Genomic DNA, 12,238 nt, shown 5'->3' with positions numbered 1-12,238 from the left:
TCTTGGAAACCAGCCAATACCATTGGTTAAGAGCAGCACTTAACATCTATTTGTGCATAAATATAACTCCACTTTGTGGCATCTTTTCTCTTAGAGATAGCATGATAAAGAGATCAGTATTCATTTTTTAACAGGACTCTGACAAAATTAATACATAAACCAAAAAAAATTCTAACTACCAGTTCGGATGCAAACGTGGAATAAGATGATCTGGTTACTCCCTTAGTACTATAGAAGATTCTTCTTCAAAAAGATTAATTTGCAGTTATGTTCACTAGTCCAAACAAAATAAAAAAATAAGTATATCCCGCACTCAAATTATATAAACGGGCTGGACGGTGGATGATGAAAAAATTTTTCTCATCCTTCTTAAAATTTTTAAATGGACACAAATGGCACCAAGAAAAACAGCCTAGCACGTTTCATTTTTAGAAGGACTTAATCATAGACTCAAACAAGGAAGAAAAGAGCCTGCAAGGCATGAATAGTGAAATGATCTTACTAATGCCCACCAGTCTATAGCCGCTTACCATCCTTTTATTTCATGTTTTTTTAACTGTATTGTCATCCTGGGTGTTGGTGAACATAAGAAGAATGCTCTAGGAACAAGCTGGATATTGGTATATTTGGATTTCAAATACATACTTGTCTGGTAGCGTAGGGTCCTGTCGGCTTCAGTATAGACCCTGGCAGGTATGCATTTAGGATATGCTCAGGAGACGTTATTCTATAGTGGTGTGAATAGCAATTCCAGCCATTTTAACAGGAGCCAGCCTAGAAATTAGGAACCATGAGCTACAGTGGAGCATGGTCCTTTTACTGTTGGGGTGTGCTTCGATCATACTCCCAGATATTTCAAGTTCACAAACTGGGACACCTGTATTCAGCTGTGTTACTTAACTATAGGTGGGGAGGTACTCATGGCGATCAGCTTCAGAATTTGCAAGGTGACAATGTGTGAGCTGCAACAGGACAGACCTCCATTGACTTTACAGCTCCGTTGGCCACTCATGATAGACCAGAGGATCTTCCCAACTGACCCATTATGCCCACTGTCCATTTAAGGGTGACTGTGGGGAAACTATGCAGAAGAACAGCGAAACAAAGCCTGTCAATATGAGCTGTCCTGCGGAAAACAGGACACTTGAGGGTTGGGATTTATTATGCTAAATACTATGGATCACATGACTCTGTACACAGATTTCTTAAAGGTACAGGCCCAATGGTGGAAACTCTTCAATTTACTGAAATGTATTAAATGAATTTATATTTTATACATGGGTGGGGGCATTTTGTATGGTGTGATCATGCATTGTTTTACAAACCTACTGGTTTGGGAAATATTTAAACTGTTATTACGATGACACAATATTAATAAAACAATATTAATTGTCTCTTTTTAGATGCAAGATGCAGAAGTTTCCTTGCTTTTTAATGTCACATTTGCAAATTCTTTGTTGTCTTTGGCAGCCAGCACAGCCGGCGTGTAGGAATTGTTCAAGATATTTCTATACATGAATTATGAAAGTGAGATTAGTTGTCTAATTCTGTCCTGTAAACAAATTAGTAACACTGCCAGATTTCCACAGTTTGCTGGGAGGATTAAGCATGTTAAATCTACCTAGAGTATGCTGCGATATTATGATATTGTGTTATTTTTCTCCATCTTTTACCAAAGCTTCTATAATCAGACTCTTACAACTAATAAATTACAGGAATTAATTCCTTTGCAATAAAATATAATCTGTCATTTCACTTTTATAGTAAATGACGTCTCCTAATTATAAGTCTCAGATGCTCGCTTCTGTTTGTAATTAAATTCACTTTTGGGAAGGAACAAAGATTATTTGCTTGGATTATCTGTTCTTGAGACACAATGAATGTCAGTTCTTCAAAGTTAATCATTTAAGTTTGGTGATTAATCTGTTTCCTATACCATATGTAGATGGATACATACTTACAATGATAAACTGTTCAATTTATAAATGTTTCCTAAACATGATGGTTATTGCAAAATATTGTTGTAAAACACTGGATTCTAAGGTCAGCTGCATACATTCTTAGAGCTGCACGCTAAATTTCAATGATACAATGATCACATTGGTAGAAGATGTCAATGTACATAAATGAAAAGTCATGCATTTGGGCATTGGAATATGTATGGCAATTAAATGAACTAAACATATCAGACTGTATAAATCATTGATGGGGAAGGTTTTAGGGTGTTAATGAAATCCAAATCAGTTACAACAATGTCTAGTAGCAGTTGTCAAAATAAATTATTGGTCTAGATAAAAAAAAGAGTGTTGATAGAAGAGAGGAGAACATTGTTTGCTAATGTATGAAGTATTTGTAAACTTTTAGGCTCTGTATGATGCATTCTGTTGAGTTTTAAGTAATGATTCATATATAAAATAACTGAAATGCAAAGAAGGACCCCAAAATCTACGAATGAATAGTTATGAACTGTATCAAACTAAACTAGTTTATTGCAAAAAAGGTTCTTATCAGGTAAAATCTTCAATCCACAAATGGAGCAGGTAACAAGAGAACCCATGTAATGATTAGCCACAGATCCAAATATAAAGCACAAAAGAAAGCACTCTTCTGGACTAATAACCATTCCCTTTTTGATAAAAGAATAACTTTATCAGTGGCCAATACAACTGACTAACATAAGTAATGGGCTTTTATAATAATGGCAAATATGGTTATTTAATATAAATCTGACATTTAAATTCCACTTAGTTTGAAGATAAAGATGATATGAAGCAATAAGTGGTATACCCGTGGGTGTATATTTTCCCCCAAGCCAGCATTCTTAGACATTCAAGTTTTCAAAGCATTTTTTTTTCTAGAGGAACAAAATTGTGAAGACATCTGTTATGTTATTAATTTCACATAAATCTTAAGCTCCTCAAGGCTCAAAATGAAGCTTCACTCGAGCTGAATTAATGAAACATGATTGTAAGTCCCATGCATGCTAATGCTGTCATAAAGTATTGAGTTGCTTATAATCACAGAGTAATCTTGCAGGCTGCTAAGGGAAAGCTACTCTCAATCCATCCACAAAGCAATATCTGGGTATCTAAACACTAACTGTATCCTGAAAGATTAATAACAGATGAAAAATTCTCTGAAAGGAATCATTCTTTCTGAGTAAAAGGTATTTCGATTCTGGTATAGATTGGAACTAATGTTTTAGGGACAGTGAAGGTAACACGGATCACCAGGTGGAAATAGTGATTGCTACCATAGCAGTTGACCAGGCTGATAGCAAAACGATAAAACCTTACAATAACTAACTTGTGGTTATTATGAAAATTATGTGTCTTGGAAATATAGGTTACTGACATTGTAGGAGATCATCATTTTCATCATCAAAAAATCTATCCAAGCCAAAAGCGCTGAGTAAATAAGCATTATTCAAGTATTACCATATAGTCTCACATCCATTCTTTATTTTCTGGATGGGGACCACCCACCATTATTTTCTCTTTTAGTACCTAAAGTGGGTGTTTGTTTCTTGAGGCAGAAGAACAGGAAATCTCAAATAAAGTTTTGCATGGGTGCCTTAAGTTTCTTTTGTGTTGCAAATAAAGATGTGTTTTGCTGATTTTGCATTTGATATCACTTGGCACGTGGATATGTATAGTGATTAAGTAGCATCATGTGTCGTGAGAAGCAGTGTACTGTATGTTTCCTAAATTGTGAAGGTGAACAATCACTTTTTTTGGTGAAGACTATGATGTGAGTTTACTTTTGGAATTTGTCCACAACCATTAAAAGGTGGTATGGATGCAAGAATGTTCAGAGTTACGTCCATATCTGTGAAGGTACTGGCACAAAGCTACTGATGAAGTAGGAGGAGTGCGTAGTTTCTACAAGGATAATTATTTATGTACTTGATTTTTTTAGTGTTTAGGAAATTCCTACCGACATCAGAAGGGTGGTGGATCACAATGTTGTGATACAGCGGGATGGGAGGTTGATGGGTTTAGGTATACCAGAAGAAATATATTTAAATGGGACAGATACAGCATTCTTGCAGCCAGCTTGCCCTGTAATTATATATTTGTTCTTCTTGCACATACTCAGTAGCAGTCTTATTCTACCTGAGCACCTACTGAAATCAATGGAAGCAGGAGTGGTCAATCACATGTGATAAGGGCTCAGCTTCCATTGACAATAAGAGTGCTGCTCAGCATGGACAGGAAGTGCACACACTAATGCTTCATGACTCCAGTAGAAGCAGCTGAGAGAAGAGATTAAATAAAACAAAAGTCTAATTTTGTAACCCCCAATAACTTCATAACGTTGCAACCACTGAATATACAAAAAGTCACAAATCACATGAATTTATGTTTTTGAAGTGTGGGGAACAATGTGAGGCTAATATTAAAATCAAATAAAGCCAAACACTGACAGATAATAGATAAACATTTGTAAGCTATACAATGGAAGCAGTCATTGGAGTAAGTGCAGATGCTACGCAAAATGTGACAAAGCTGCAAAATAGAAATGTTAGCTCATTAAAGATGCTCGAGGGAGCGGAGAATGCTCCCGGTCCTGTCGGGGGCAGGTGCAGAGCAGAGCTAAACACCTCAAGAGAAAGCCGGCATCTGTGGGTTGATGACAGCTAGTCCCTGTGATAACTTCATAGTAATGTAATATTTTGGAATAAGGTGCCGAGGATGACACATTGACAGGGCAGGTGGCTTGTACAGGAGTCACAGAAGCAGGTGATATGTTGTAAAGTCAGGAGCGAACAATAGATTCAGATATGTCTGAATGTAGCTTTAACCCATGACTACCAAGGGTGCTTAAAAGTTTTTTTTAGTCAACATGTTAACTTATATGAAACACTTTGTCTTTTGAGTCTGAAAATGTTAAATGAGGCAGAATTTCTGCCCAGAAATTTTATTTTATCGAAGTATCGTTCTTCCCCTGACCAGTTATTACATATTCCATAGTTCTTGTTTATATTAAATGCACATAGAAAAATAGCACTCAGATACTCAATGGGCTCACTTTTCCGGAGCATGTGATTTCATATACACCACAGCAAGGTGCACCTGAGAGCACCAAAAGGACATGAGAAAGAAACCCTGGAGTCATTGGCGTAAGGGGAACATGACCCTGCCAGCACTAAGGACAGTGCACATGGTATTAGGACAGGAAAGGGTTAACCCAGCAAGGGTCAGCATGAGGAAGGGATGCACAGGGAACTAGGGAGGAAGTCACAGGAATGTGACTGTAGGGGGGAGGGGACAGGGCTATAAAGCCCCTCTAAGCACATGTGCAGGGGGCAATTACTAAACACCACAGGAGCAGTTATCCCACCCACCCTCCACCTTGTTTTTTGGCTATGTGTTTCCAAGTTGGTTGATGTTTTCTTTCCCCCTTGCCCTCTTTTTCTGCTTCTTTTGCAGGATACATTGTCGTTGCTGATGGCGGAGGAGTTCCCTGGAGAAGTTTGAAGGATAATGGGAGTGGCGAGTTGATTGTTTTGGTTAGGGGTTAGAGTTAATGCCCTCCCTGTGCAGGATTCAATTTAAGGTGGAGCTCCCCCTATCCGACCCGCGGTTGTTTGGATGATTGCTGGTATCCGGCGGAAGGGGTAGTGTGAAGCCATTGTCTGTGTTTAGGATAGGAACCCTCAGTTGATTGTACACAGATGTACAGAAGACTGTATAGTATTTATACAGAAGTTATTATTAAAGTGGTCTTAAAAAATTTATGAGATGTTAAATAAAGTTATGTAGAGACATTTGCTAAATAAATGTCTCGGCCTTTTCTAAATCCAATCCTGCTGGTGTCTGAGTTTTATTTTGGGTTTGGGAAATGGGGAACCTTCTGGGTATGGGCAGTGCAAAGGTCAAGAAAAGACCAGACATGACTTGTGTCATGGTTGACTACCCACCTTGAGTAAGTATCAGAATTCATACCTGCAAACTTTCATGACTTCTTCCTGTGGTTCCCTCCCTCCAAGTAGGGTTCTCAGAATCAAACAAGCAAGTTTATGGCAGCCTACATAACTGGTGCTAGAAGCCACCAATGTCTGCTGATAAGTACCACTCACCTCTCTTGGAGTATCATGGCATTCATAGCATGAAAGTATGCTCAGTAAGCATCAGGATTGAAAACACATGTGTGAATAACTACTTTCTTGAAGCACAGTTGTAATTTTCCCCGAACCTACATTTTTAGTCATCATACTGTACATCATGTTCCACCAAACTTGCTGCTGCAGAGGTGTTCAGTGAATTGTATTGAAAGAGACCCAATGTGGTTGAAAATGTTTTCTTTTGCTGCAGAATATAATTCTTCTTATGTAATTATTGTGTCATTCTCATTTTGAATTTAGCATTGTTATTAATTTTGTCTGGGTGTCCATTATTCCAAAACATTGGTGATTGGTGTCGAAAGAGGTCAATGTTACATTAATAAAATGTGCTTTAGGACACATGGCAAAAAGGAGAACATAATTTACATAACATCCATGATTCTAAAGATTTAGATAGATAGATATACAGAGGCAAGAACACTTTGGATCATCATTACAAATCCATAGTGCACAATCTTTGCTCTTGTGAACTCCATGTTTGTAATGAGAGGAACTAATTTTAGATACCCAAGACCAGACAAGCACAGAAATCTTCAAATCTTAAACAGATATAAATTATTTTATGTTCTGTAAAGTTTCGCAGGTAAGGCAGCAGGGATATTTATCGTTAATTTTATCTAGTCTTTCATCATGGCAAATAAATTGCAGCATCGTTAAATAGTTCACTTATCACATAACCTCTTTTTTTATTTTTGCCTATTTTTTTTATTTTTTTTGTTGCCAGTTTTGAGACTGCTCAAATCAAATGAGATCAAAGGAAAAAAAAAATGATTCTTGCTGAATTTTGTTAAAATATTAATAGGGTTAGGGTTGAGTGGGTAAATTGAATATCACCGTTGATCTAGCTTGCATGTTTAACTTCTGCTTAGAAAATATGTTTCCTTGGTGATAACCTTTTATGTACCCAGACCGACTTCATTGAAATGCATAGAGATAAATATATGTCACAGTCCGTGGTCAATGCTATTCTTGTGCGGCACTGTGATTATTCACATGATAATTGACCCCTACCTGTAGACCGCTCAAATTCTGTAGTCAATCATTCCATTTGATGTTAAAATATGGGAAAGTACAATTATATAATTTACATTCTGAATGTCAACACTGTGAAAAGCACAAGAGAATGAAAAGAAACAGAACATCAATAAAGTATTTGAATGACAGGGGTGAAATTAATATTTTTGACGAATAAAGGATTTGTGTGTGCTGTCGTTGTTTGCATTTTTTTAATGTATCCACCTGCATCATTAATCTGTTTTACTGCATGTAAAAAAATAGAAATACTAAAAAACGTGTGTGCACAAATATGTAAATAGCACGTGTACCAAAGCATGATGCATTCTGGGAATCCCTTTTTTTCCAAAAAAATATATTTTTTAAATTATATTCTACTTTTTTCATCCATTCCAAGTACACATCTGAAAAATAATAGTGAGAGATATTTAACTCTTTTGTACTTGCAAATCATATTGCTATGTATATAAGAGGCTATGTATGTACCTCTACCCCAAAAGTTAATAATATGGTTAAAAGTTCTATCTGCCAATTTGAAGTAGCCTTAAGGCCAATTGCTTTAAAGTTAATTAAAATATATAAATTTATCTTGAGCTTCACAAATAATGCTCACTTACATGTGCTATTCACTTCTTTGTAGTGAATACTTCCCAACATTTAGGTATTTGGCAAATCCTTACATTTTTTTTTTCCATTATTTTGTTCAAATTTTTTACTTAAAGGGTTGCATCACGCCCTGGAAGTGGAATATGCTGCCCAAGTCTTTGGCTTCTTGGTGTACAATTGGGCCCTTTTTACTTGGTACTAATTAAATCTGATGATTTCCTTAAATAGATACTACCAGCCATGATTAAAGTGTTGACTGGCACCTTTATTTGCTTGACAATATAAATGTACACAGTGAGTACAGGTTTAATACACGCACCACAACATGATCTGAGTAACAGCGATTTAACTCCCAAAAAGAACATACACATATAGAGAGGGAAGCATCAAAACATATTCCAAGTGTTATACCACAATAGGCATTCTTCAAAAACAACAAAATGAAAATTAAAAGATTTACCTAAGGTAGAAGCTGCAGCTACAACTGGTCTCCTCCACTGCGGTCTGAAAATGGCCATTGATTGGGTGCTTAAAAAGGAAAATAATTGCACTTTATTAGGTACACCTGTTCAATTGCTTGTTAACACAAATAGCTAATCAGCCAATCACATGGCAGCAACTCAATGCATGTAGACATGGCCAAGACAACTTGCTGAAGTTGAGTTGACGTCCTGAAACTGAGCATCAGAATGGGGAAGAAAGTGACTTTGAATGTGGCATGGTGGTTGTTGGTGCCACACGAGCTGGTCTGAGTATTTCAGAAACTGCTGATCTACTTCACAACCATCTCTAGGGTTTATAGAGAATGGTCCAAAAAAGAGAAAATATCCAGTGAGCCACAGTTGTGTGGACTTTGGCGTAAAAAAACATGAAAGCATGAATCCATCCTGCCTTGTATCAACAGTTCAGGCTGGTTGTGGTGGTGTAATGTGTGGGGGACATTTTCTTGGCACACTTTGGGCCCCTTGGTACCAATTGAGCATTGTTTAAACGCGACAGTCTACCTGAGTATTGTTGCTGACCATGTATCATGTCACGAAGCTCACATCATCTCAAACTGTTTTTTTGAACATGAAAATGAGTTCACTGAACTCCAATTGCCACCAGATCTCAATCCAATAGAGCACCTTTGGGATGTGGTGGAACGGGAGATTCCCATCATCGGTGTGCAGCCGACAAATCTGCAGCAACTGCGTGATGCCATCATGTCCATATGGACCAAAATCTCTGAGGAATGTTTTCAGCACCTTGTAAAAAATATGCCACAAAGAATGAAATCCAACCCGGTACTATCAAGGTGTACCTAATAAAATGGCCAGTGGGTGTATGTAAATTGTATGAAATTATGTTTATCAACATTAACTACACAATTTAGCAAGTTATGTAACACAAAAATCACTTTTAAATAAGACAATGACATTATAGAGAATTCCAGAGATATTTATTACACATTTTTACAATCAGAAACTTTTTTATTTCCACATTTTGATGATGGATCTTCAATGTAAATGTCACTATTGCTAACAATGTTACTCTCAAACATATGCAAATGGAATCGTATAACCACTGAAAATTAAATTACTTTCATTTGTGAAACTAATCTGGAATGATCCACTTATACCCCAATCCTGCAGCATAAGCCTAAAGATGAGGGCGGCCCTACTACTGAAGTTCATCAGAATATGAAACTATAATATATGCAATTGCAACAAATCATCCAAACCTTGGCATTTATAATAATCCTCATTTTTTTTTATTTTAAACCAAAGAGTAATTAATTAGATTTTTCCCCCTGTAATTTGGTCTTCAAATCTAACAATTAGAACAAACAAATTAGAAGCATACACGCAAATGATGTTGCAATATTTCAAATATTCCTTTTCGTATTTATATTTTGAATTTTAATGGCTTACGATTATTTAGCGCATAAAAGACTGCCATGTTTGAAAGAATTGTGACCTCGTGTTTGCCATCATCCAAGTGTCAGCAGTAAGTGCCTGGTAAAATATCATCAAGTTTTGTCATTATATTTGTGTTTCTTATTCTGAAATGAACATGTTAGGTAGTTAAACCTATTAATTGTTATTTACAAAACTCCAACATAGAATACAGTAGAATATACCTCAAAACTGGACTTTGCAAAATATTGTGTTGTTTTAACAATATTAAGTATTTTTTCATGTTATTTTGTTGTAATTTATTTTAATATTTACAATTATATGTCTAAATAAACCAACAGTCGCTTTGTATGCAGACATAACAATAGTACTAAACAGATCAATAAGTGAATATATACACATGTATTACTCTGGAAGAATATGCTATGTTACAGTCCTTTTTTTATTCATCGTCTTTGTTATTATCATGACAAGAATGTAATTTGCTTATATTATTTATATTATAATTACAGTATTAAACAAAGTTATGCCATGACACTTAACATTATAAGTAAGCAAAATATGATGTAGGCACACCGTCGGAAAACAAACATTATTTTAACTCACAAGTGATACATATTCAGTAATACTTTTCTTTACAATTTTTTTTTTTTATTTTCTTATTTTTCCAGTGAATAATGAAACTTTTGTTTTCCTTTCCAGGTTGCAGTTAAAACTCTCCTTACAAGATATAACATACAAACTATGCAATTGGTTGCTTAAAGAAACTGCAAAATATCTTGGTGACTTCATTTTCCCTGAGCTCTGCTTTTGGGTTTATTGCAAATGGTGTTAATAGTCTCTAGAGGTCAGCAAAGTTCCATTCCTTGGCACAGGATACGTCTTACAAATTGCCATCTGTCAAAAAAAGCAAAGTCTTAATTAAAAATGGAAAGGGAAATGGTAATAAATAAACTGTGATAAAACTCCTCCCTTCTTTCTAAGAAATGTATCTACATGTAAAGCTGATTTTGTTTCTGAGAGCCTCTCTGCTCTGTATATGAACAATGTGACGTTATGGGCATACAGCCTGTGCAACGGTTTAACCTTATGATTGCCAGAGTGATTTGGAATGAATTGACTACTCCCTTTGAAACTCAAATGGTTAAAGAGCGGTTAAAGAGCTTCTAATACAGGTTCCTGACATTTTTGTTTTCTAAAAGCACACTTCAAATTTCCAAAGAAGGATAAATTACCAAACCTGCAAGTATAGACATTAAATAATCATGAGGCTTAAGGGATGTATTTTGGCCAACGAGCTTATGTGCCACGTCAAGGCACCACATGGGCAGTGGGAAAAAACAGTGCCCCATAGCTAACATAAAATGGCTGGACTTCAAGAATGAGTGAATATAAAGTATGTAATACAAAACGGAGGAAGGCTTCATATACATCATCCAATTAACCTCTAATGGGAAGCTCTTAATAAAGAAGAGAGTGAGGGAGTTACTCGATCTAATCTTTAGTATTAGACCTTCGGGTTTACTCACTTAAGCAAGAGTTGGGCTGGAGAGTTGAGAGTTATACACGGACACCTCAGTTCTTTTGGAGAAGAGACTTGCCAGAGATGACCCTTCATCATGTATGAAGAATTACAAGTGGAAACCACAAATATCCTACAAACAAATGTGTCATATCCTGCTTAGGTGACTGAAAAAAAAGTGAGCATTAAGAGAAGTTGGTACCTACAAGGTTAAAAAACAGGGACGCAGGGGATCCCCTCAAGCCTAATTTACAGGGAGGCGGCAATGCATTTTGGGTTTCACAGTGGCGGTGAATTAAAGGAGTAGGAATAGTTAATATACAGAAGATCACATTTCAAACTTTATACAAGGGACTTAAACATAAACAGTGCTGCTATTAAAAATGACATCATTGGCAATGCCCATACCTCAGGGTAGGTGATCCAGAGCTCTCCATCTTCTGAGATGTGGTTTTGCAAGGAGTAAGGGCTATCCATCAGTAAAGGCAGGACCAGCCACGTTCCTCAGGCTGTAGAAAGAGCAAAGTGGCTCAAAGAAGCAGCACTTTACAAAGAGCACTTTACAAAGACTTTACAAAGATTTTTAAGGATTTTCACTCCTTCCTTTTGGTTTTAGACTTAACTGTCATCAAAGTTGAGAGTTCCAATACAAGTACCAATTCTCACCAATTCTTTTCAAAGTATTTATCTATATTAGTTATGATACAGCAAGTCAGTTGGCATCAGAATTTCTCACTGTTTCTACTAACTGTCACATTGCCTAGATAGTAGGAAAGATGCAGTTCCATATAGACAAAACTTTAATTGAGCTCTTAATTAAACGAATAAACCTTAGTAGATCTGTGATTTTCAGAAGCCATATCTCTTCATATGGCAACAACCTATCAGTGCATGCATTTTTGTCACATGACAAAAAAGTGCTCCCTGCAAAAAAGTATAAATGAGAAATGAACTTACATAATTGAGGAATTATTTCTGTTAAAAGGGTTGTACATTCAACTGTGACTGCAATAATGTGTCTAATGATGCTTTTAATTACAAAACTGTTAAATTCAGCAAAGTAGATCATAC

Source organism: Spea bombifrons, chromosome 10 (genome assembly GCF_027358695.1).
Source record: "Spea bombifrons isolate aSpeBom1 chromosome 10, aSpeBom1.2.pri, whole genome shotgun sequence".
Taxonomy (NCBI): domain Eukaryota; kingdom Metazoa; phylum Chordata; class Amphibia; order Anura; family Pelobatidae; genus Spea; species Spea bombifrons.
Note: the sequence above shows the minus strand (reverse complement) of the source record.